At 39.6% G+C, this 21,105-nt stretch overlaps 1 protein-coding gene and 1 long non-coding RNA gene across 4 annotated transcripts in view; one reads left to right on the top strand and one right to left on the bottom strand.

Moving 5' to 3' along the window:
• The window catches only part of LOC105187361 (PQ-loop repeat-containing protein 3), a 51,651-nt gene that overhangs the window by 9,411 nt on the left and 21,135 nt on the right, over positions 1-21,105 (bottom strand). The gene's annotated exons all lie outside the window — the stretch shown is intronic.
• Positions 1-21,105, top strand: part of LOC112588944 (uncharacterized) — a 65,331-nt gene that overhangs the window by 40,855 nt on the left and 3,371 nt on the right. The window contains exon 2 of the long non-coding RNA XR_003113134.1: positions 20,885-20,981. This is a non-coding gene — a long non-coding RNA (uncharacterized LOC112588944). The remainder of the gene's footprint in view (positions 1-20,884; positions 20,982-21,105) is intronic.

The following is a 21,105-nucleotide window of genomic DNA, read 5'->3' as shown; positions in this document are numbered from 1 at the left end:
ATTGAAACTCCGCACGAACTTTTGCACTCACCCAATACATTAAACGCTTTGAACAAATACTAATCTGTAACTAATCTGTATAAATTGTATTCGCACGTATATTTCTTTATAGATTGTAAATAGAAACTAAATAAAGAGATGAATATTAATACGTACTAATTATACACAATTATGCATATATATGCATTGTATAAATTTTGAATAATATATACGTTGTGAAAATCTGAAAATACTGAAAAAGGATCTAATGAGAAAAACTTTTTGAGACGCCGCTTGATGCCGCCGTTTTTCGAGTTCTAGCGATAGCAGCTTCATCAAACGCGACGACTAGCCACTTCGCGTTCGCAACAGGCAGTTGTTTCAGTTAGCGAGAAGCAGTGCGATTTCAATCCCGCTGGTCTTCAGTCGCCAGCATTTATCGAAGAGGAGCAGCATCGAAAAGTGCCTTAAGGAAATTTTTCTTTCTTTAGTATCCTCAGATTTTCACAATGTGTATACGATTCAGAATTTATACAATACATATAAGTATATACCTATATATAAGTATATACCTGTATATAATTGGTGAGTATTAATATTTCTTTCTTTCTCTCTAAATCTGAAAGAATGAAATTTACTTAAAAAGACAATGAATTTTACTAATTCAGATTTAGAGAGTTATTTAGAAATTTATTTTATTTACAGATTTAGAGAGTTATTTTATTTACAATCTACAAAAAATTATATGATTGCAAGTTATTGTTACAGCTCGGTATTTGTTCAAAAGACGACAGGTATAAGCAGCAATTTCAACTAAGGAAGCCACTGTCACTAAGGTTTGAAGAACTGCAGCATCGAATGGCGCGTGTCTCGCTCGATGCGAGGAGGTTTTTCTCATTAGATCTCTCTTCAGTAATGTTAGATTTTTATAATATATATTATTCAGAATTTATGCATTGCATAACGGTGTATAAGTGTCTTAATACTTATTTCTTTATTATTCAGTTTTTATTTAGTTTTTATAAAAAATGTACGATTATAACTTATTATTAGAGATATTGAAAACTACAGAATTTATATGTATTGATTCAAATGGAAAGTGCTTTCCTCCTTCGCATATTGCATATGTAAAAGTTAGCAAAAAAATGAAAGAAAATGATTCTCATATAACTCCCAAACATATACAGGGTGTTTGAAAGCTTATCATACAGACGAAAGTTGGAGATAGATTGGGTGTAGCCGAGAAGAAAAGTCATATACCATAATGTCAAATTGGCAATAGTTATCGAGTTATTAATTGAAACATGTGAGCCAATAAGCGCGTAGAGAGCGCTGGGCGGCCACCTCTTGTCGCTTGCCTTCGCTCGCTCGTCGTTCGCGCTCGCTCGCTACTCGTCGCGCGCGCTCGTCTCTTATCGCACGTTGACTCCGCCTATACCAAATGTCTACGTGTTTACCGCGGCCGCTCAGCGCTTTTAACATTCGTTAATTCTGAAATATGGTCTGATCTTCCTGTGTTATGTATTCCTTCTATCATTAGGCTGTTGATCTCTTTTGATTTGTCGTCGGTTACGGCGCGCAGATCGTGCACGTGAATATTCCAGTAATATTTACCTCGTTCGTCTCTTAAGGGGGGAACCTGGTTTAAGAGGCTAAAAAAAAGATTTTTATGAATTTTTTTTATTGACAATGATGCAGTTGAGGTTCCTAAAACTTTTATAATATTTAACTGCCTATTTGAAGATGTAAAAAAATTTTTATATTGTAAAATAATTGCAAAATGGCGCCATGGTGTATCAGAGCGCCTCGCCAACCGAGTTGCCAATCTGCGGGAAAAATGTAGCCTGCAATTTTGATCTGAAACAAAAAAACCAGAAAGATTATTAATTTTCATGTATTTTTATTTTATGTGAACCAACAACATGGTTAAAAACCGTAAAATACAGAACTTTTTAGCGCTTGAACAAAAAAATGACAGTTTTGAGAAAAAATTTCCTCCGTTTTTATGCAATAACAATTATTTAAATTAATGTTTTTACCAATGTTTGAGGTTCACATAGAATGGTTGTTCATTCTCTAGCTAACGCACTTTGAATCAAGTCGATTGATCAATTAGTTTTTTTTCTATCTTTCCCGCAGATTTTAAGAAAGTACGAAAATTATATTTCGAGAAAAAGTTTGTGGTACAAAAAAATATCATTTATTGGAGACTTACCGCAATCTTATGCTAATCAACTATACCAGGGCCATACTGCAAGCCTTCAGCTCCTTCATAAAACTCGTTTCGTTGCATTTGCTCCAGTCTACGAGCTGTGCGAGCTTCCTTGGTCGTGCTGCTTCGGCGCCGCTCCCCTCTTGTAACTCGCTGCGCATCGTAATTATCAGCGAACATTTTGCATTGCTGGCCGATATTGATTTCTAATAACTGCATTGTTAATAAAATGGCAGTGTAGCCTTCATTAAAGATGCCAGTAGCCAAATATGCAGCGATTTGAACAATTTTAAAGCCCGAATTGAGGTGTTTGGGAGCGATACGCCACACAGTCGAATTGAAGGATTCGTTGGAATTTTGTGTGTGCCCGCCTAAACATCTAGTCAAAAGATCTTCATAGATCGAAGTAAGGTGTTTCTCAATATCAGGCTTTATAACTGGAGCAGGATGTTTATAGTTTACGAGTTGACCGGCGGCTTTAGCTTTGCGCCACTCGCACCAACTGTCGGCGCCTGCGGGACAATTTCCATGTTTCGGCTTTTCATCGGTCAAGCAATAGTGATAGAGTGTTGCCATTATGCTTTTTTTCATATTACCCACAGAATCTACATTTCATCTTATGGCTAAACTATAGTAAGTGGTTAATTTTTTTATGACGAGATCGGTCAATCTCCCCTTGCCGCCAAGCTTCTCCTTTTTTTTATATTTCGAAGCCGCGTCCTCATCCGCTTCTGAACGTGTCCGACGTACTCACTTTTTTTACGGGGCAATCTTCGCCATACGGATTCAAAGTCAAAATGGACTTATAAGTTTTTCTTTTTCTATGATTCTATAATAATGTAATGGATTCACAATAATATTATCAATACTCGCTGTACTTAATTTTTTCGCACTGATGCTCTCGTCTAAATTATCACTTTCATTCTTGGAATGCTGGTTGCCACAAAATCTTCTTTTCGGCGGTTTCGAAATGCGCTGCGAAGTACTTCTTGAGCCTTTTGGATACATATTTAAAACTGTCAAACGACTTTTGCTAAATAGAAACTCTTTTTACTCGTCAAGAATCAGAACAAAACTGATCGTTGAAACTATAAACTATACACACGTACACACACATAGACACGCATACACTCATACACCTACGTGACAATCTATAGGAATGTGTAATCAAATATTGTGCCGGCATATAGCACGTATCTGCATCGGGTAAGCGCGCGGCCCACTCCGGCCGAGCGCTCGTATACTTGCGCGACGCTGACTCACCATGTATTCTATAACTTTTAAAATACTTTGAATTGGGCTCTGAAACTTTGGGAATATATTCTTGAATAGTTTAATTATCGATTAAGCAAAAAAATTCGAAAATCTTGACCCTATAAACCAGGTTCCCCCTTTAAGTCAACAATTACCGGAGAATGGATCTTGTTTACAATTAATGGTCCGATATATTTGAGTGCGAGTTTGGCATTAAACGCCTTTATTTTGTCTGATTGTGGATGTGCCTTTTTCCAGACTATTTCCCCGAGGTGTGGTCGCCATGCCCTTCGGCGCAGATTGTAATGGGGCTCCTGTCGTTGGAAGGCCTGGGCTAGATGGAACTTGACGAGCCCGTAGGTTTCTTCCAAAATCTTTGCTGCTTTTGTCGGTGGCACGGCCGGTGTTTCGTTTCCTCGATCCTCGGGGTGCGGGCAGATTAACTCGCGTCCGTGGTTTAAGTACGCCGGGCTAAATTCGGTGGCGTCGTGCCGGGCTATGTTATACGCGAATCTCAGGGCAGCCAAGTACTCCTTCCAGCGATAATGTCGTTTATCGACGTATTGCGCGATCATGGTTATGGTTCGGTTGGTTCATTCCACGGGGTTACACTGCGGCGTATAGATTGGAGTGGTGGGATGGTGGATCCCGAAATTTTTACAAAGATGCACGAATTCGTCGGCGATAAATTAGGGACCGTTGTCGGATATTATCACATCCGGGCATCCGTGCCTGTAAATAATCGTGTCGGTTAGGCTGTTCACGATCGCTGTGACTGTCGCCTGGCGCAGAGGTTTCATTTCTAGCCATTTCGTGAAACGATCCTGCATGGTGAACAGCCAAATGTGTCCCTGGCGGGACCGAGGTAGCGGACCGACCAAATCAATAGTCACCTGTTCCCAAGGTCTATTTACGTGAGTGGCATGTAGCAGGCCTGGTGGCTTTTGTTGGCATGTTTTATGCGCCAAACAGGTAGCTCGTGACATCCGCGGACATACCGCGCGATGTCACGAGCCATGCCTGACCAATAATAGCGCTCGGCGACTCGAATAATCGTTTTAGCGATGCCCAGATGTCCGGCTGCGGGATCGTCGTGCATTCGAGTTAGTACCGTTGAACGTTCGAGCATGGGGAGACATCGTTTCCATTGTGATGTGGCTGGAATTTCCCGGAAATCTAAGCTGTGTAGAAAATGACGGTAAACCTCATGGTCCCGTATCAGATAATCGGGGTGATCATCTGGGTGCCTGGTCACCTGTTCCTTTAAGTTTTCGTACCACGGACATCCGGGTTCGGTGGTGAGAGCGGCCACCTCTGGTTGTCGAGATAACGCATCGACGATTTGATTACTGGATTACTGGATTACTGGATCTCCGGCGGTAACGAATCTCGAAACTATATTGTTGTAGCTCGAATCTCCAACGTCCTAGTCGGCCTGTCGGTGATTCTATATTTTGGAACCATTTCAGTGACTGGTAATCTGTGAGGACAGTGAAGGTGTACCCCTCCAAGTATTCACGCATTCTCCGGATGCCCCATACCACAGCTAGGCATTCCAATTTGGTAGCGCTGTAATTTTTCTCAGCGTCGTTCAGTGTTCGACTTGCATAGGTGACGACCTTTTCTCCCTCCGTGGTTTCTTGCGTCAGCACGGCTCCCAGTCCGGATTGGCTGGCGTCGATTTGCAGAATAAATCACCACTCAAAATTCGGACATGTCAAGACCGGTGCGGTGACGTGAGCATCCTTGAGATGCTGGAAGGCGTCCTTTTCCTCGTCTCCCCATCTCCATCTTTCTTTCTTTTTCGTCAGGTGGGTGAATGGCTGCGCTATTCGTGAAAAGTTAGGCACGAAGCAGCGGTACCAAGCCGCCAGGCCTAGGAACTGCCGTACTTTCTTTACGGTGGTCGGGGCTGGCCATGTGGCTATGGCGCTAATTTCCTCTGGATCGGTGTGAATGCCCTCTTTATCTATTATATGGCCCAGATATTTTAGTAGTGGGCAACAAAAATGACATTTATCGATCTTTAGACGCAGTCGGGCCTCTCTCAGTCGGCGGAAGACCTCGTGTAAGTGAGTGAGATGCTCCTGGAAGGTGGAGCTCAGCACGATAATGTCGTCTAAATAAACCAATACGTTGGGTTCTGATTCAGGTCCAAGAATAGTGTCCACCAACCGCTGAAACGTCGCGGGTGCGGAGTGTAGTCCGAACGGCAAGACCTGGAACTGCATGAGCCCTCGGCCGGGCACGGTAAATGCGGTGATCGCCTTGCTGTTCGCTGTGAGAGGGACCTGTCAGTAGCCATTTTTGAGATCCAGAGTCGATAAATACTTGGCTCCCCCTAATTTGTCGAGAGTTGCAGTTATTTGCGGCAAGGGGTAGGCATCTCGTTCGGTGACCTCGTTGATTTTTCGAAAATCGATGCAAAATCGAGGTCCGTCATCTACGGCGACTACGGGCGAGCTCCATGCGCTGCGGGAGGACTCAATAACGCCGTCCACTTCCATCTTGTCCACCTCCTCGTCGATGATATTCTGCATAGTTGGATTTAGTGACCGGTAACGCTGCTTGATCGGGGTAACTCCTCGTCACAGTCGGATCTCGTGGCGGATAGCTGGGGTGGGTCCAGAGATCGTGTCGAATTTCCCCAACTCATTACTTAAGAACTCTCATAGTTACCCCTCTTCGTCGACTGTCCGGAGTGGTTCTATCTCCTCGATTACCTCAATCCTCGGAATGTGCATCTTAGTGGGAGGCGGCGGTGGCCGAAGGGTTATGCCAATTCGGGACCATAAATATGTGCTTATGATAATCGAAGTAGTTAGTCGTGGCATTACAGTGAACCGGTGGCTCATTTACCGGTCTCCCACCCGGAACAACAGATACATACTCCCGCAGGTGGTAGCCTGTGTCTCGTTGGCCAGGGTAATCCGCTCGGGGGGTCCGCGGGGTCGGTCCTCAGATCTCAAATGCTTAGCGCTAATCAGCGATGTCTCCGCCCTAGAGTCAATTAGTGCCCTAAAAGGGCGATCTTGGTAGTACATGGTTAAACACGGGCGCGGTGTGTAGTCTAATTGCGGGACCGCAGAGTGTCCGCTTCGTCCTCGGCCACGCCGGCGTTTCCCGGGGTTAGGTGACACTGTCTCGTGAGGACCCCGTCCTTCTCGCATCGCGAGCAAAATTTTAGTGCTGGTTGGTCGCAGCCTCGCTTTTAATGTCCCGGTTGTTTGCATCGCCAACAACATGCTTCACGGTCGTAGGTCATGATGGCTACGGTGGATCCGCTTAGACGGGATGGTCTCCCCTGAGCCCGTTGTTGTTGCAGCAAATCCTCGTATTTGTGGGCCAACCGTCCCAGGTCGGTGATATTTCGTATGCTCCTAGGAACATCTTGTACCCCGGATCTAGGTTGTCGTATAAGCGATTGGTAATATTATCTATTCCGTCGCTGTCTCCGCTGCGTCGTATCAACGTTAATAGGGCGTTTTCGTATTCCGGTACGGTCTCCGGGTTTTTGTCGTCTGGCGGCATTTGTTGTCGCATTTCCTCACGGTATCGGGATGGCAAGTATTGTTCGAGGAAGGCCTTGCAGAAATCGTCCCAATGTCTCCAATTCGGTCGGTGATTGCGGTACCATAACAAGGGTTCCCTGTGTAACATTTCTGGTATTCCCCAAAATAATTGGGTCTGGGAAAAAGTTCGTGGCGTTTTTCCCAATAGATGGCATCAGCTGCAAATAACTCAGGAAACACAGATCGCAGCGACACCACTAAACGCTTGTTGGAAAGGTGATACTTCGAGCGTTATTTTGAGTGTATAAACATCGAAATTGGTGCAGTGGTTGGAAAGTTGTTTGCGTTTGAAAATGGAGAAAAGTAATGAAAAATTGCGCTATTTTGCAATATAATTACGACAAAGGGAAGAACGCTACGCAGGCTTGTGAAAAAATTTGTGCTGTGTACGGCGAAGGTACTTTATCAAAATCTGCTGCGCGGAAATGGTTCGCTCGCTTTCGTTCTGGTAATTTTGATGTGAAAGACGAGTCACGCTCTGGTCGTCCAATCACTGAAAAAGCTGATGAAATTCTTGAAAAAGTCCAGCAAAATAAGCATATCAGCAGTGTCGATATTGATATGGAGCTAGGCATTGACCACAAAACTGTTTTGAACCATTTACACAAAGCTGGCTACAAAAAGAAGCTCGATGTATGGGTTCCTCATGAGTTGAGCGCGAAAAACATGATAGACCGAATTAACATCTGCGATGCGCTGCTGAAACGCAATGAAATCGAGCCATTTCTGAAACGTGTCATAACCGATGATGAAAAATGGATCACGTACGACAATCGGAAGCGTCAAAGGTCGTGGACAAGGGATGGTGAGCCGTCACAAGCGTTCGCGAAGCCAGGATTGACGCCGAAAAAGGTGATGCTGCGTGTGTGGTGGGACTGGAAGGGAATCGTCCACCATGAGCTACTTCCAGTTGGTCAGACGATTGATTCTCAACTCTACTGTGGACAACTAGAGAGATTACGCCAGGTAATTGAAAGAAAACGGCCCGAATTGAATAAGAAAGGTGTTGTCTTCCATCATGACAACGCTCGATCACACACTTCTTTGATGACCCGTCCAAAATTGCGAGAGCTTAGTTGGGAAGTTTTGATGCATCCATCATATAGTCCAGACATAGCACCCTCTGACTATCACTTGTTCCAATCTCTGCAGAACTCTCTCAATGGAATTAAGCTGGTTTCAAAAGAAGCCTGTGAAAACCACTTGATTCAGTTTTTCAACTAGAAACCACAGAAGTTCTTCACCGATGGCATCATGGCTCTACCCGAAAAACGGCGAAATATTGTCGATAATAATGGAGCATATTTGGTTTAAAGAAATTCATTTTTACACTATAAGAAAACCAGTTGAATTTTACTAAAAAAAGCGCCACGAACTTTTTCCCAGACCCAATAGTTGTCGGGTCGTGAGCCTATAACACACACGGAGTTCGTCTATGCGCTCGAGGAAATTGAGAGGATCTTTCCCTGTAAACTTACAGTCCCACTTGTAAATCTCGTGGATGGCCTCTGCGTCGGTGGGTGCCTTCGCGGCCGGATCCCACCCGGATATTGGGTCATCGTCGGTGCTTGCAGCACTTGGTACTCGGGGCCGGTTAAGCACCCGGCGGTCCGTGTGTTGTATATTAAATAACCTTGGGTTTTCGGTAACGAAACGGCGGAATAGGCGACGTAGGTCTTCAATCGTGCCGCTCGTGTCCAGGCCGTATTGGCCGAGCCGGTGGCTAATTTCTGCCTTATTGAGTTCCTGGATCCACGCTCGGGGCGCGGTACTCATCTTGGCGGTGGATTACCGCGGGTGTATTTTAGCGTGTATAACCTTCTTCTAATTACAGGATCCTAGCAGGATCGCCATATAATGGTCTCGCCTCCGGTTTGGTTTTTCTTACGATCCGACTCTGCGTTCCGGCTCGTTCGGGCGCAGGAATCGTTAGGAGAAGGTGAACGCTTAATAATTCAGACTTATATATGGGTGTAAATTGATGTTTTATTATCTTCTATACACACGGAGACCGCGTGTTGTCGCGTGACGTACTACTATCTCGGTCTCGTTGTTTCGCAAGGATCTTGCCGCTTTGTTTACAACGATGAGGACCGCATTCGCAAACCCAAATATAAATATTGTGTACGCCGAAGTGGATTTTCTATATCAGATAATTAGTGGATATTCCCACCAGTCCAATCTTAGTAGTGTATACAGAGAAATGAAGGGCCTGAGGCGCCCTATTGGTATCGAACTGAAGAGCTGTGTCGATGTAGCGCGTACGATCGGCGATCATACGCGTATATTGTCTCGGTAGGCTGGGACGTTTAAAAGGCTTGGGGCTTCAGCAACCGAGACTTACGGTGTGAAGAAGGCAAAAACGCGTCGCGCCGCGTTATCTTCCGTGGCGCGTGTACACTCAGAGGCAGGTATGGTGTCCCCCGGCGATGTCGTATACGCCTGTAAAACAATCGAAAGCGATGACAGGCATATACGCATACGCATATGGGCGTACTATACAGCGCGAAAGAAGTGAAGAAGGAGAAGTGGTGGGAGACGTTCCGATGTTTCATCCTTATCGCACGTCGCACGATCGAGAGAGAAAGCATTATCAGACGTGGTACGGTTAATGGTGTCCCCAATAGCTATCTCACTCGCTCTACGCTTGAATGCAGGAAATATGAGTGAGATAGCTATAGAGACGCCATGCTGTCTCTATAGGTGTCTCGCTCGCTCTAATAGCCATGTATCGCGCTTTCCTTTTTTCTCATTAGCAAAAATGCCGATTAAGAGAATCCTGTCTGTGGACCAGAAAAATAAGCTATTTTCACGAATTTTTTTTCGGAAACTACGCAGACGATTGATTTCAAATTTGATAGAAATAATAATATATGTTTTATTGATAAGAATAAATTTTTATAGCGTTATAAAATAGAAAAGCGCGATACATGGCTATTACAGCGAGCGAGACACCTATAGAGACAGCGCGGTGCATATAAAAAATTAATATTTTTTAATTTCGCTAGTTCACACGATAGATAGACATGTTTCGAATATGTAACTACATGCTGAAATCGATCGATCGACTTTTTTATATAAAAAAAGGTTTTTTCTCTGGTTTTAAGAGATGCTGTATAGCGTTTCGTTATTATAATTGTAATTTTTATTATTATTAAGAGTCCCCTAATTTTTTTTATATTTTCAAGAGCGGAGCCTACATTTTAAGTAGCATTTTTATCTTACTTGCGTTTTTGTCCCAGTCCACCATATTTCGAGATTTTATAAGAACCGTGAAACGGCGCGCGCCTAAACACGTCACGTTATTTTTTGTGTATTTGCTACATTATTATTCATATAACGCTATAAAAATTTATTCTTATCAATAAAACATATATTATTATTTCTATCAAGTTTGAAATCAATCGTCTGCTTAGTTTCCGAAAAAAAAATTCGTGAAAATAGCTTATTTTTCTGGTCTACAGACAGAATTCCCTTAATCGGCATTTCTGCTAATGAGAAAAGAGGAAAGCGCGATACATGGCTATTAGAGCGAGCGAGACACCTATAGAGACAGCGTGGCGTCTCTATAGCTGTCTCACTCATATTCCCTGCATTCAAGCGTAGAGTGAGTGAGATAGCTATTGGGGACACCATTAACCGTACCACGTCTGATAATGCTTTCTCTCTCGATCGTGCGACGTGCGATAAGGATGCAACATCGGAACGTCTCCCACCACTTCTCCTTCTTCACTTCTTTCGCGCTGTACAGTACGCCCATATGCGTATACATATATGCCTGTCATCGCTCTCGATTGTTTTACAGGCATATACGACATCGCCGAGGGACACCATACCTGCCTCTGAGTGTACATATACAAGAAGTCGGCCGCAGGCCGAGGCGCAGGGCTCGCTGTCGACTTCCGAGGAAAAAACACAATAGCAACTATTTATGCTGATTGCGGATGTCGATAAATCCGATTTTATTATAATTATGCTCATACGCTGTGATCTTGCGGGTATACTGTTGGCAGCTGACCGAATAGATTTCTTGTTATTACGGATTCGAATACAGAAAATGCTACGGAGCCGCGAAACGTAAGGTTCGAGCGAAGATGTGAGGCCGGGGTCCGCTGGTCGTTGATAGCCGCCCTCTGGGCAGTGGCCGAGGCCTCTCTCTCGAATCTCTATAATAAGTAGAACACAAAAAAAACCCGTGAGAGATCGTCCCGGAAAACATACCAGAGCAAGGGCAAATGCGCCGTTCGATCTCTGTCGCGAAAAAAAACAAATATCAATCCGAGAGCGTTTCGGAAAACACACCGGAGCAACGGCAAACTCGCCGCTCGATCTCTAGATCGCAAAGACGGCCCGATAACGAGAGAACGTTCCGGAAAACACACCGGAGCAACGGTAAACTCGCCGTTCGATCTCTAGATCGCAAAGACGACACAATAAGGAGAACGTTCCGGAAAACGCACCGGAGCAACGGCAAACTTGCCGTTCGATCTCTAGATCGCAATGAACAGAAAGCAATCGCAGATGCCGACGGCTGTGGCCTGGTAGATTGCTTACTCGAATCTTACAATTTTCTGGAAGCGTTTTGCAGATTCTCTGACGACTATTCCTAGACGACTGATTTCCTAAGATTCATCCTTCTTGTTAGATTTTGATTGGGTTATATACCCGGGATTTTGCATCTTCGGTCTATTCCGTATGTAATTCGTTGATTATCCCGAATAGGGTCGGGATTAATCGTGAACATGCGGCGAGCACCGATTATTTTTCGGCGACGCCGCGAGTACAACTCGGTAGCCGATTATTCCCGAGCGTTGCTGCCTGGAGTTCGGCTATTGTCGGATAGATGTGAGCGCTGTTTAAGCGCGATGGTAACGCGATCCGGGGAAGCGCGCGCTCAGCTGCCTGCCGCGTGCTCGACGGCGACAGTCAGTCTAACGGCTAGAAGTGTTGGTCGTTACAACATAACGCGGTGCCATAGGCGCTTCATCTAAAATGAACATAACTACTTTCTTTAAGTTTTCGGCATCTTTAGATTGCGTCTTAATGTTTGATGTAGAATCAGGAAAAAGAAGTACGGGTAATCAAAATACTTGATGTACCGTTTTCCCATTTGGAAGTAATGTTGCTGCAATATTAGTGAAAGCCATATTACTTACTATTTTATATTTGCTTTCAAGTAAATAGTACAAAGTTGTATAAATAAAAGTCTTCCCAGAACCACCTGGACCATCAATATAAAAACAATTATCACAATTATTTTTACCCTCTATTACTGCTAAGATAGTATCAACAATTTCTTTTTGTTTTATGTTCAGTTGTTCATACTGTCGTATACCTATTAATGATTTCTTTGTATATAATCTTCATGATTTATTTCATATTCTTCTTCTACTTGATCCAACTCAAGAAACTTAGAAATACTCAAATCTTCAATGTGTTACATATAAACTATATGATTATAAGTTTTCTTTATTCCCATGGGAACTCCATATCGTTTTATATAATCTTCCGACATATCTGTTTTAAATTCATCCCAAAGTTTCTTAGGATTCACTGATTGACAATGAATCAAAATTCGAACAAATAATCTACGAAGCCGTTTTGGCATCATCCAAATTTTAGCTTCGTTCATTGCACGATTCTATTCTTTATCATCTTCTATAAGTCCTAATGCTAAATATGTAGCAGTAAAAGTCGAATGTACTTCATTATTACTTGTCTTTAATTCTTGAAAACTCGGTGCTCCTTTAGTATTTAGTAAAAATATCCGAAGATGATATAATTCAAATTGCGATGGACTAACAGAATACATGCATCCAATACAGTTAAAATATTTTTTACATTTCTCCCAACGATGAACAGTTTTATCGTTCATTTTAATTCTTTTAAATATATAATGACATGGAATATCAGTATATAAATATTGCTTGGCCTCTTCATCTCGAATATTTAATTCAAAATAATCTAGTAACGTAGTTACTCGTTCCAAAGCAAATTCCATCAAGTCGTTATTACAATTATCATCAATAATTATACTATATCCATTTGGTAAATGAATCGGTAAACGTATAATGGCATGACTTTTTACTTGCAAAGGTTTACTCAAAATATGCCAACATGCTTTTACAGGTCCAACATAATGAGCTTCAATATATTCTTGAATTTCATCACGAACTATTTCTTTATTATTTACATCGTTTTCTACAATTACAAATGCAGCATCGTAACCTTTATAAATATATTTATATAAATACTTTACAGATCGTATACATGACACTATTTCAATATTAATATGACTGTTAAATAAAAGTAACAATATTGGACTATATGGAACAACATATCGATTGTCAACATCTTCCTTGTCTCTCATACAATGTTTCATCATTTCTCCGACGATATTGTGGATAACCGTCCTCATCCATAGTTGTTTCAGAATTAAATGATTTAGGAAATTTCTTTGAACATTTACCATTTACAAAACACTAAGCTCCACATGATCCATGAATCATATGTCTCATAACAATATTATACAAATTTTTATTTTCAATAGGATCAAAAATTTCCGCAGAAATAAATTTATTCACTATTTCAGGATTTAAGAGTTTGTAATTTTGTTTTAGTGTAATTAACATGTGTATATGTGGTAAACCATGTTTTTGAAATTCAATTACATAAACATATGCCAGAACTTCAACAAAATATTGTTGTCTAACTATAATATAAATCAAATAATCTTTCTTTATATTAAATACTCGAGCACATATATCTGGTCTATCTGCAGGTTGTTGATTTGGAAGTAAATTTTCTCGAATTTCGCGCTAATTTGGATTACATGTCATGGTAATAAGAATATCTGGTTTCCCATATTTCCGAACTATAGCCATTGCATCTTGATAATGTTGCATCATGTTACGTGATGAACCCATAAATGTTAACGGAAGAATAATCATTTTTCCTACACGTGTACGAGCATTATTTGCAGAACTTTCCAAATAATCGATCAAACCTTAGTAAGTTTCAGCTCGTAATCGTTTTTTATTTTCTTTACAATAATTGATTCTGTCTTTCTCTATTTTAATATAATTATCTACAACCCATTATTGGAATAATCGTATTCCCATAATAAAAGTATTAAAGTTGTCACGTATAGCCACCCGATACTTTTATTACATACTTACTTCTATTTATCCGTTTATTACTGTTTTGGTGTTGTAGGTCTCTATGCCAACCTTGATTACCATACGGATAATATAATGGATAAATCCATGATACTATATTTAGATCCATAGTACTAACTTGTTGTAACGTCTTATTATTTTTATTATAAATCGTGACATAAGTTTCTGGAATTTCCCCGTTAGCTGTGGTAGGAAATATTATTGCAACTTCGTTAACTTTTTGTATGTTATATCAATCACGATCAATACCTTTCTTAGATAAAAGTCCTAATTGTAATTCATGTATAGTTTGAATGCCAGACATTTGTTGTTGATTCTGAATTTCTTCATGCATCACTCGGTAAGATTGTGCGAAAATATTATTCTTACGCATTATATCATCTACTGCATATAAAATTTCCCTATCAAGATTAGAATTTTTTTCTAAATGACATTTAGTCGCTTCGTTAGTATCTATAATAAAAAGTTGACTATAACTTGATTTTTCATTATTTGCAGAATATAATGCATTATTAATTTAATAATAAATTTATCCTTGAATTTTAACCCCTTCCGTGGCAGAGCAAAATTCAGTAAAATGCATTGAAACCGCCCCAAAAAATGACGGGGCGGATTTTTTCAATAATTTATATACTTCAGTTTTTTTGGTCGCTGAAGCCGAATTTGAGGTCAAAATATAGAAATTCAAAATGGTGGATCAATATGGCGACTAAAATGTTTAGAAATGCTTAATATTATAAATAAAAGTAATTGGTCATTTCTCAAGTCACTAAATTAACGATTTTTATATAAAATCGCTCTTAACGCTCTTGCTGCTCGCTGCGAACTGACTCGTTCGCTATTCGCTCTTCGTCGTACATCCTCTGTTTTTTGGTACTACCGAACACTCGTTATCCGTATATTCCTTTAGGCGCTGCGGTCAAACGACGCCGAACGTCGCGCGAAATCCATTGATGACGCCGCTGCCCTGTTCTAACGACGTCGATCCCTCCATCAGACGCCGCGGTCTCTCCTCAGTTTCTCCCTCTCACCCTTTCTCACTCTCACACATCCCGTCTCTCTCTCTCTCACACACATCCCTCTCTTACTCACACATACACTCTCTCTTACTCACACACTCGGATACCCTACATAATAAACAACATACTTCATCAGTATGGACTTGAGTGCTGATCATAGTAATAATTTTTCACAAAGTGATGATAGTGATGATGATTAATCACTATCTAGTGATAATACTGATATAAGAATGAACGAAAATGATAATGTATCAGCCGATGAGTCAGAGGTTCCATTGTCAGAACAATGGAAAGATTTTATTTCTGATTTAACTTGGACTGAAAACGGTACGTTTGTACCAACTGTACACCCTTTTAGTGATCCAAACTCAGGAATTCAATCAGACATATATATCAATAAGAGAAGTACCCCGCTGAAATTTTTAAATTATTCTTGACCGATGATATTATTGAAATGATATGTCACTTCACAAATGAATATCAAGAAAAAAAACTTTCCACTTAAAGATTATCTGGAAAATTGAAACAGAGTTTTAGAATACTAACAAGAGGAGGACGCATCGACTGGGAAACGGTTTGGAATGAAACTTACGGAGTTAATAGTACTTGACTACTAATAACTCATGGTAATAGCATACGACGCAATACCTCTTTATTTTAAAGAAAAAACGGTTTAAAGAAAAGAGCCAATAAAGTGTACGAGTTAGTAAGAAGGTTAGTATTCAACGAGTTAGTATTCAACGAAGCGGCGTATCGCAGCAGCGAAGGTAACGGACTACCAAGCTGACGGCTGAGGTTCGATCCCTGCTGTATGGTTTTTTACTCTGTAAGCATAAGAATGAAACAGAAAAGATTAATAAGTAATAAAACTGCGTTTCTTGAATATATTAGTGTTTGTTAAATATATTATTAATGATTTAAATTGCAAAAAAACCGTAAATCTTATCTATAAAATATATAGTGTATGAGAAAATTTTTATATAATAATTGCAGTGGAAATAGGAGTAAAAATATATTATATTTTCGTTGGAAGATTTTTCGATAATAATTCATTACTCTTGTAAATAGAATTCGCATATACGAGAGCATTAGTGAATTCACCTTTAAAATCTTCATTTTCAAAAGATCTTTTTCTTCTAGCGATTCTACATCAACTATTTTGCTTGTTGAAGGATTCTCTGACATTGTTATGATATATGTAATTTAAATATGATCACCGAACTGCTCTGTATCACTAGTAAACGCACACTGCTGCTTGCTCTACTGACGACTGTTCCGATGCTCGAATCATTTCGTCATTCTTAACGATCGTTTAGAATGACACAAAAGAAGATTTTGGAGGGGGATTACCAGAAGAGATAAAGATACAACACAACTTCAACACAACACGACTTTAACACAACATAGAGAGTTGTAACAGAAACAAATATTTTATATATACGATATAAGGTTACGAAAAATTATCTCATACTAGTTTAACCCTTTGCGGTCGGCCGATTTCGAAGAGATCGATAAACATTGATATCTGTTGATCTAAATATTTAAATCTAGCATCGGGAGGTTTTCTTTCATTATCGCTAGCCTCGTTTGCCGTGCCGCACTCTAGGCAATCATGAATACCAGCCTGGCGGCACCGACTTCTACGACGACTTGCGAATGCCGCCACTGTGACGGCATCGACCGGGGGTTAATAGCACTCCTATATATTTCATAATAATATTTTTATTCCTATTCTCATTGCAATTATTATATAAAAATTTTCTCATACACTATATATTTTATAGATAAGATTTACGGTTTTTTTGCAATTTAAATCATTAATAATATATTTAACAAACACTAATATATTCAAGAAACGCAGTTTTATTACTTATTAATGTTTTCTGTTTCATTCTTATGCTTACAGAGTAAAAAAACCATACAGCAGGGATCGAACCTCAGCCGTCAGCTTGGTAGTCCGTTACCTTCGCTGCTGCGATACGCCGCTTCGTTGAATACCCTTCTTACTGACTCGTACACTTTGTTGGTTCTTTTCTTTAGATCGTTTTTTCTGGAAAACGAAGAGATATTGTGTTGTATGCTATTATCATGAGTTATTAGTAGTCAAGTACTATTAACTCCGTAAGTTTCGTTCCAAACGGTCCCGGTCGATGCGTCCTCCCCTTGTAAGATAGAAAAAACTAATCTCTGATGATTTACATACGTACTTTGCTCTAATGATTGTAATGAGCATTGTAAAAAAACCAAGTCTTACTTCGTATTGGTCTATCGATGACATGTTAGAAACTTTATTTTTCAGAAAGTATATGACTTTGAGAAGATGTCAAGAAATTACTCGATACCTTCACTTTTCTGATAATGATATATGAACAAATAAAGTAGACAAAATTTCTGGTATTTTGAATTCTTTAATCGAACGTTTCAAGCGGTATATCAACCAGGCCCGTACATTGCCATTGATGAATCTCTTGTTTTATATAAAGGAAGACTTGCCTTCAAACAATATAACCCACAAAAGCAGGCACGATTTGATATAAAATTCTATCAATGTTCTGAGTCAAAAAGTGGTTACGTTTTCAATTGCAAGATATACGCTGGAAAAGATAATAGTTTGTCTTCAAACAAACTAATTGGAATCAGGAAAAGCAGTCAAACTATTATTAGGCAATTTGGCAAAACAAGGTCGTACATTATGTATTATTGATAATTGGTACAGTTCCCCAGTACTTTATAAACAATTAGTTGACGAAAAAACTAATGTTTGTGGAACTGTCAAAACAAAAAGAAAATATATGCCAAAAAATGTCGAAACAAAAAAAAATGAAACCAGGCGATATAAAAATATATCATACGCCGAAACTAAGTTTGACTATTTGGAAAGATAAAAAGATTGTAAGAATGCTTAGTACTATTCACTGCCCTGAAATGATTGAAACTGAACAAAAAAATATAATGGAGATGTTATAAAAAAACCCAATGTCGTTCTTTTTTATAATGAAAATATGGGAGCTTGGCGATCAATTTATAAAACCGTATAATTTACTACGAAAAAGTAAACAATGGTACATGAAAGTCTATTTTCGTCTTTTGGATGTCAGTATTTTTAACTCATACGTGCTATACAGGGTGCACGATTTATCTGAAGACATTGAAATATCTCGAGAACTATGCATTGGATACAAAAAAGTGGTTAATGAAAGTTGTTAGTCTCGAAGGGGGACATCCAATGATATCAAACTCGGCCTCCCACCCCATCCCCTGGGGGTGTGGGGGTTGGGAGCAACTTTGAAATCTTAAATGGAAACCCCCATTTTTCATTGCAGATGCGGATTCTACGCTACAAAATACGTAAATTTTGTCCGAAACTTTTTTTATTCGTGATAGATGGCGCTGTAATCGCAAAAAATTATATTTTCCGCAATTCTCCAGAAATGATCATTGGATTGAGAAATAAAAAATACCTGTTCAATATTTTTAAATCAACAAGTGCCAACAACTCGTGAAAACATGGTAGAACGCATAAGAAACGCTTGCGCTGAAACTCCCGCAGATATGCTTCTATCCTGTGTACAGTCATTTGAAAAAAGGATCAATAAGTGTATTGAAGTTGAAGGTAAAAATTTCGAACACTTACTCTAATTAATTGAACAGTGAGAGGCAAGGGGACTCACATTAAAAAAGCACCCCGATCTGTGAGAGGCAAGGGGACTTACATTAAAAAAGCACCCGAAGGGAACATAAAACTACTTCGTCCTCGTCGTTGTTCTTGTGTAACGCTAAAAGTAGTTTCTCGGAAAAATTCAACGCTATCTATCACGAATGAAAAAAATTGTTTCAATAAAAATTACCCACCTTACCCCGAGAGGATGGGGGGGCGAATAACTTTTATTATGTTCTTTACAAATATTGAACAGGTATTTTTTATTTCTCAATCCAATGATCATTTCTGGAGAATTGCGGAAAATATAATTTTTTGCGATTACAGCGCCATCTATCACGAATAAAAAAAAAGTTTCGGACAAAATTTACGTATTTTGTGGCGTAGAATCCGTATCTGCAATAAAAAATGGGGGTTTCCATCTAAGATTTTAAAGTTGCCCCCAACCCCCACCCCCTGGTGGTGGGGTGGGAGGCCAAGTTTGATATCATTGGATGTCCCCCTTCGAGACTAACAACTTTCATTAACCACTTTTTTTATCCAATGCATAGTTCTCGAGATATTTCAATGTCTTCAGATAAATCGTGCACCCTGTATAACTCTTTTGGTGACAGACAAAAAATGGCTTTTCTGGATTTTAGAACTGCATTAGCTAGAGAATTGAGTTGGTCGCACAGTACTCTGATTGAAAAGAAAATTAAATGGGGGACTTGTAACCCAATAGAAAACGATCACCTGAGACTGAATGGAAGACATTTCCCAGTATATATTATATATCAAAAGACAAAACTCTAAAATCAAGTAGACTAACAAGAAGAGTGTCACAACTGTCCCTCACCGATTTGAATGGGCTTCGGATATGTTGTAGAGCATCAAAAACTAAGGGATACATATTTTTTTATATCGGCTTCGGAGCATGTTTAGGGAATGAAACCACCCCTTAAAAAAAATAGCCGTTATCGTTTTTATCAAATATTTTCTAAATTATGAGTCATATGAAAAAAAGTTTCAGACAAAAGTTTTGCAATATTTTATGCTCTTTGCAACCATGTGTTCAGTTTTTTAAATTTCAAATGTTGAACTACTCCCCCCCTCTTGTTACTCTGGAAAAATTTTTAAGTTTTTGTAAGAACAAAAATTGTAGAGCATTAAATACCAAATCCATCCATATATAATATTAGAAAATGGTATTTAATATTTTGGACAAAACACAATGAGAAAACTTCATGGTATATGTGCCGCACTGCCCGAGTAGATAAATACTATAGGTAGGTACACTGTGATATTTCTCTACAATTGCACTATGCTTCACGACTGCTTGTGCATATTTTCTTATGCTCTAATTAATCGTAATGATATGATATTAGTCTCACGATGCTCGATTATATTAATGATTTTCTATATGTTAACTTATGAAGTTGTGCACGGAGCTCTGCATGGCAACCTTCATGATTTCGACAAAAACAATAATACTAACAATTCAAAATCATGAACGTTATCATATAATGTTCCATATGCAACTTCATAAAAGTTAGCCTATAGAAAATTATTAACACAATCGAGCATCGTGAGACCAGTCCTTTACACAAAATAAACATGTGAGCAGAGATAAATCGCATATATAACAACATAGCAAATGCGTGTGAGGCGCGCTATTTGTACAGAAATTTCAAATGTATATTTCCTGAATTATCTATCTATCATCAAAATACTCGATAGATTATAATGTATCATCCTGTTTACAAACAGAGTTTTCAAGATATATTTTAAGTCTTTCTGCCGTCTGGTACTCGTCACTCGTCCTTGATTTTTGAACGTGGACGCACGCCAATAATAGTCAATGTTTATTATATCTCTTATCGCACGCCAATAATGGTTATTGTTTATTATTGGACCACGTGCTCGATTTCATTGTGATTGTTTGTGTTTGATTCGGTTGGTGAACGATTACTTTGTTGAAGTTGTTTTTCTTGACGAATCTGCATTGCTCCTTATTTTTGTTTAACCTACAGGTGAATCACGTTTGTTATCGAGGCTATTGGGCGCTGTAGGGTTTTGACTTTTCACACATAATACTTGCAAATAGCGGGACTTCGGCGTTTACTGTTGGTGAGTAACGTTTATCTAGTCATGAAAATACTCAACTTTCGTTGACCGGATTCGTTGACGGAATATTTTATAAATCCTTCATTGTTACAAATAAGGACTCTACACAGACAAGTTCCGAATAACA

Source organism: Harpegnathos saltator, unplaced genomic scaffold (genome assembly GCF_003227715.2).
Source record: "Harpegnathos saltator strain DR-91 unplaced genomic scaffold, Hsal_v8.6 scaffold353, whole genome shotgun sequence".
NCBI classification, from domain to species: domain Eukaryota; kingdom Metazoa; phylum Arthropoda; class Insecta; order Hymenoptera; family Formicidae; genus Harpegnathos; species Harpegnathos saltator.
This window is presented reverse-complemented; position numbering and strand designations above follow the sequence as displayed.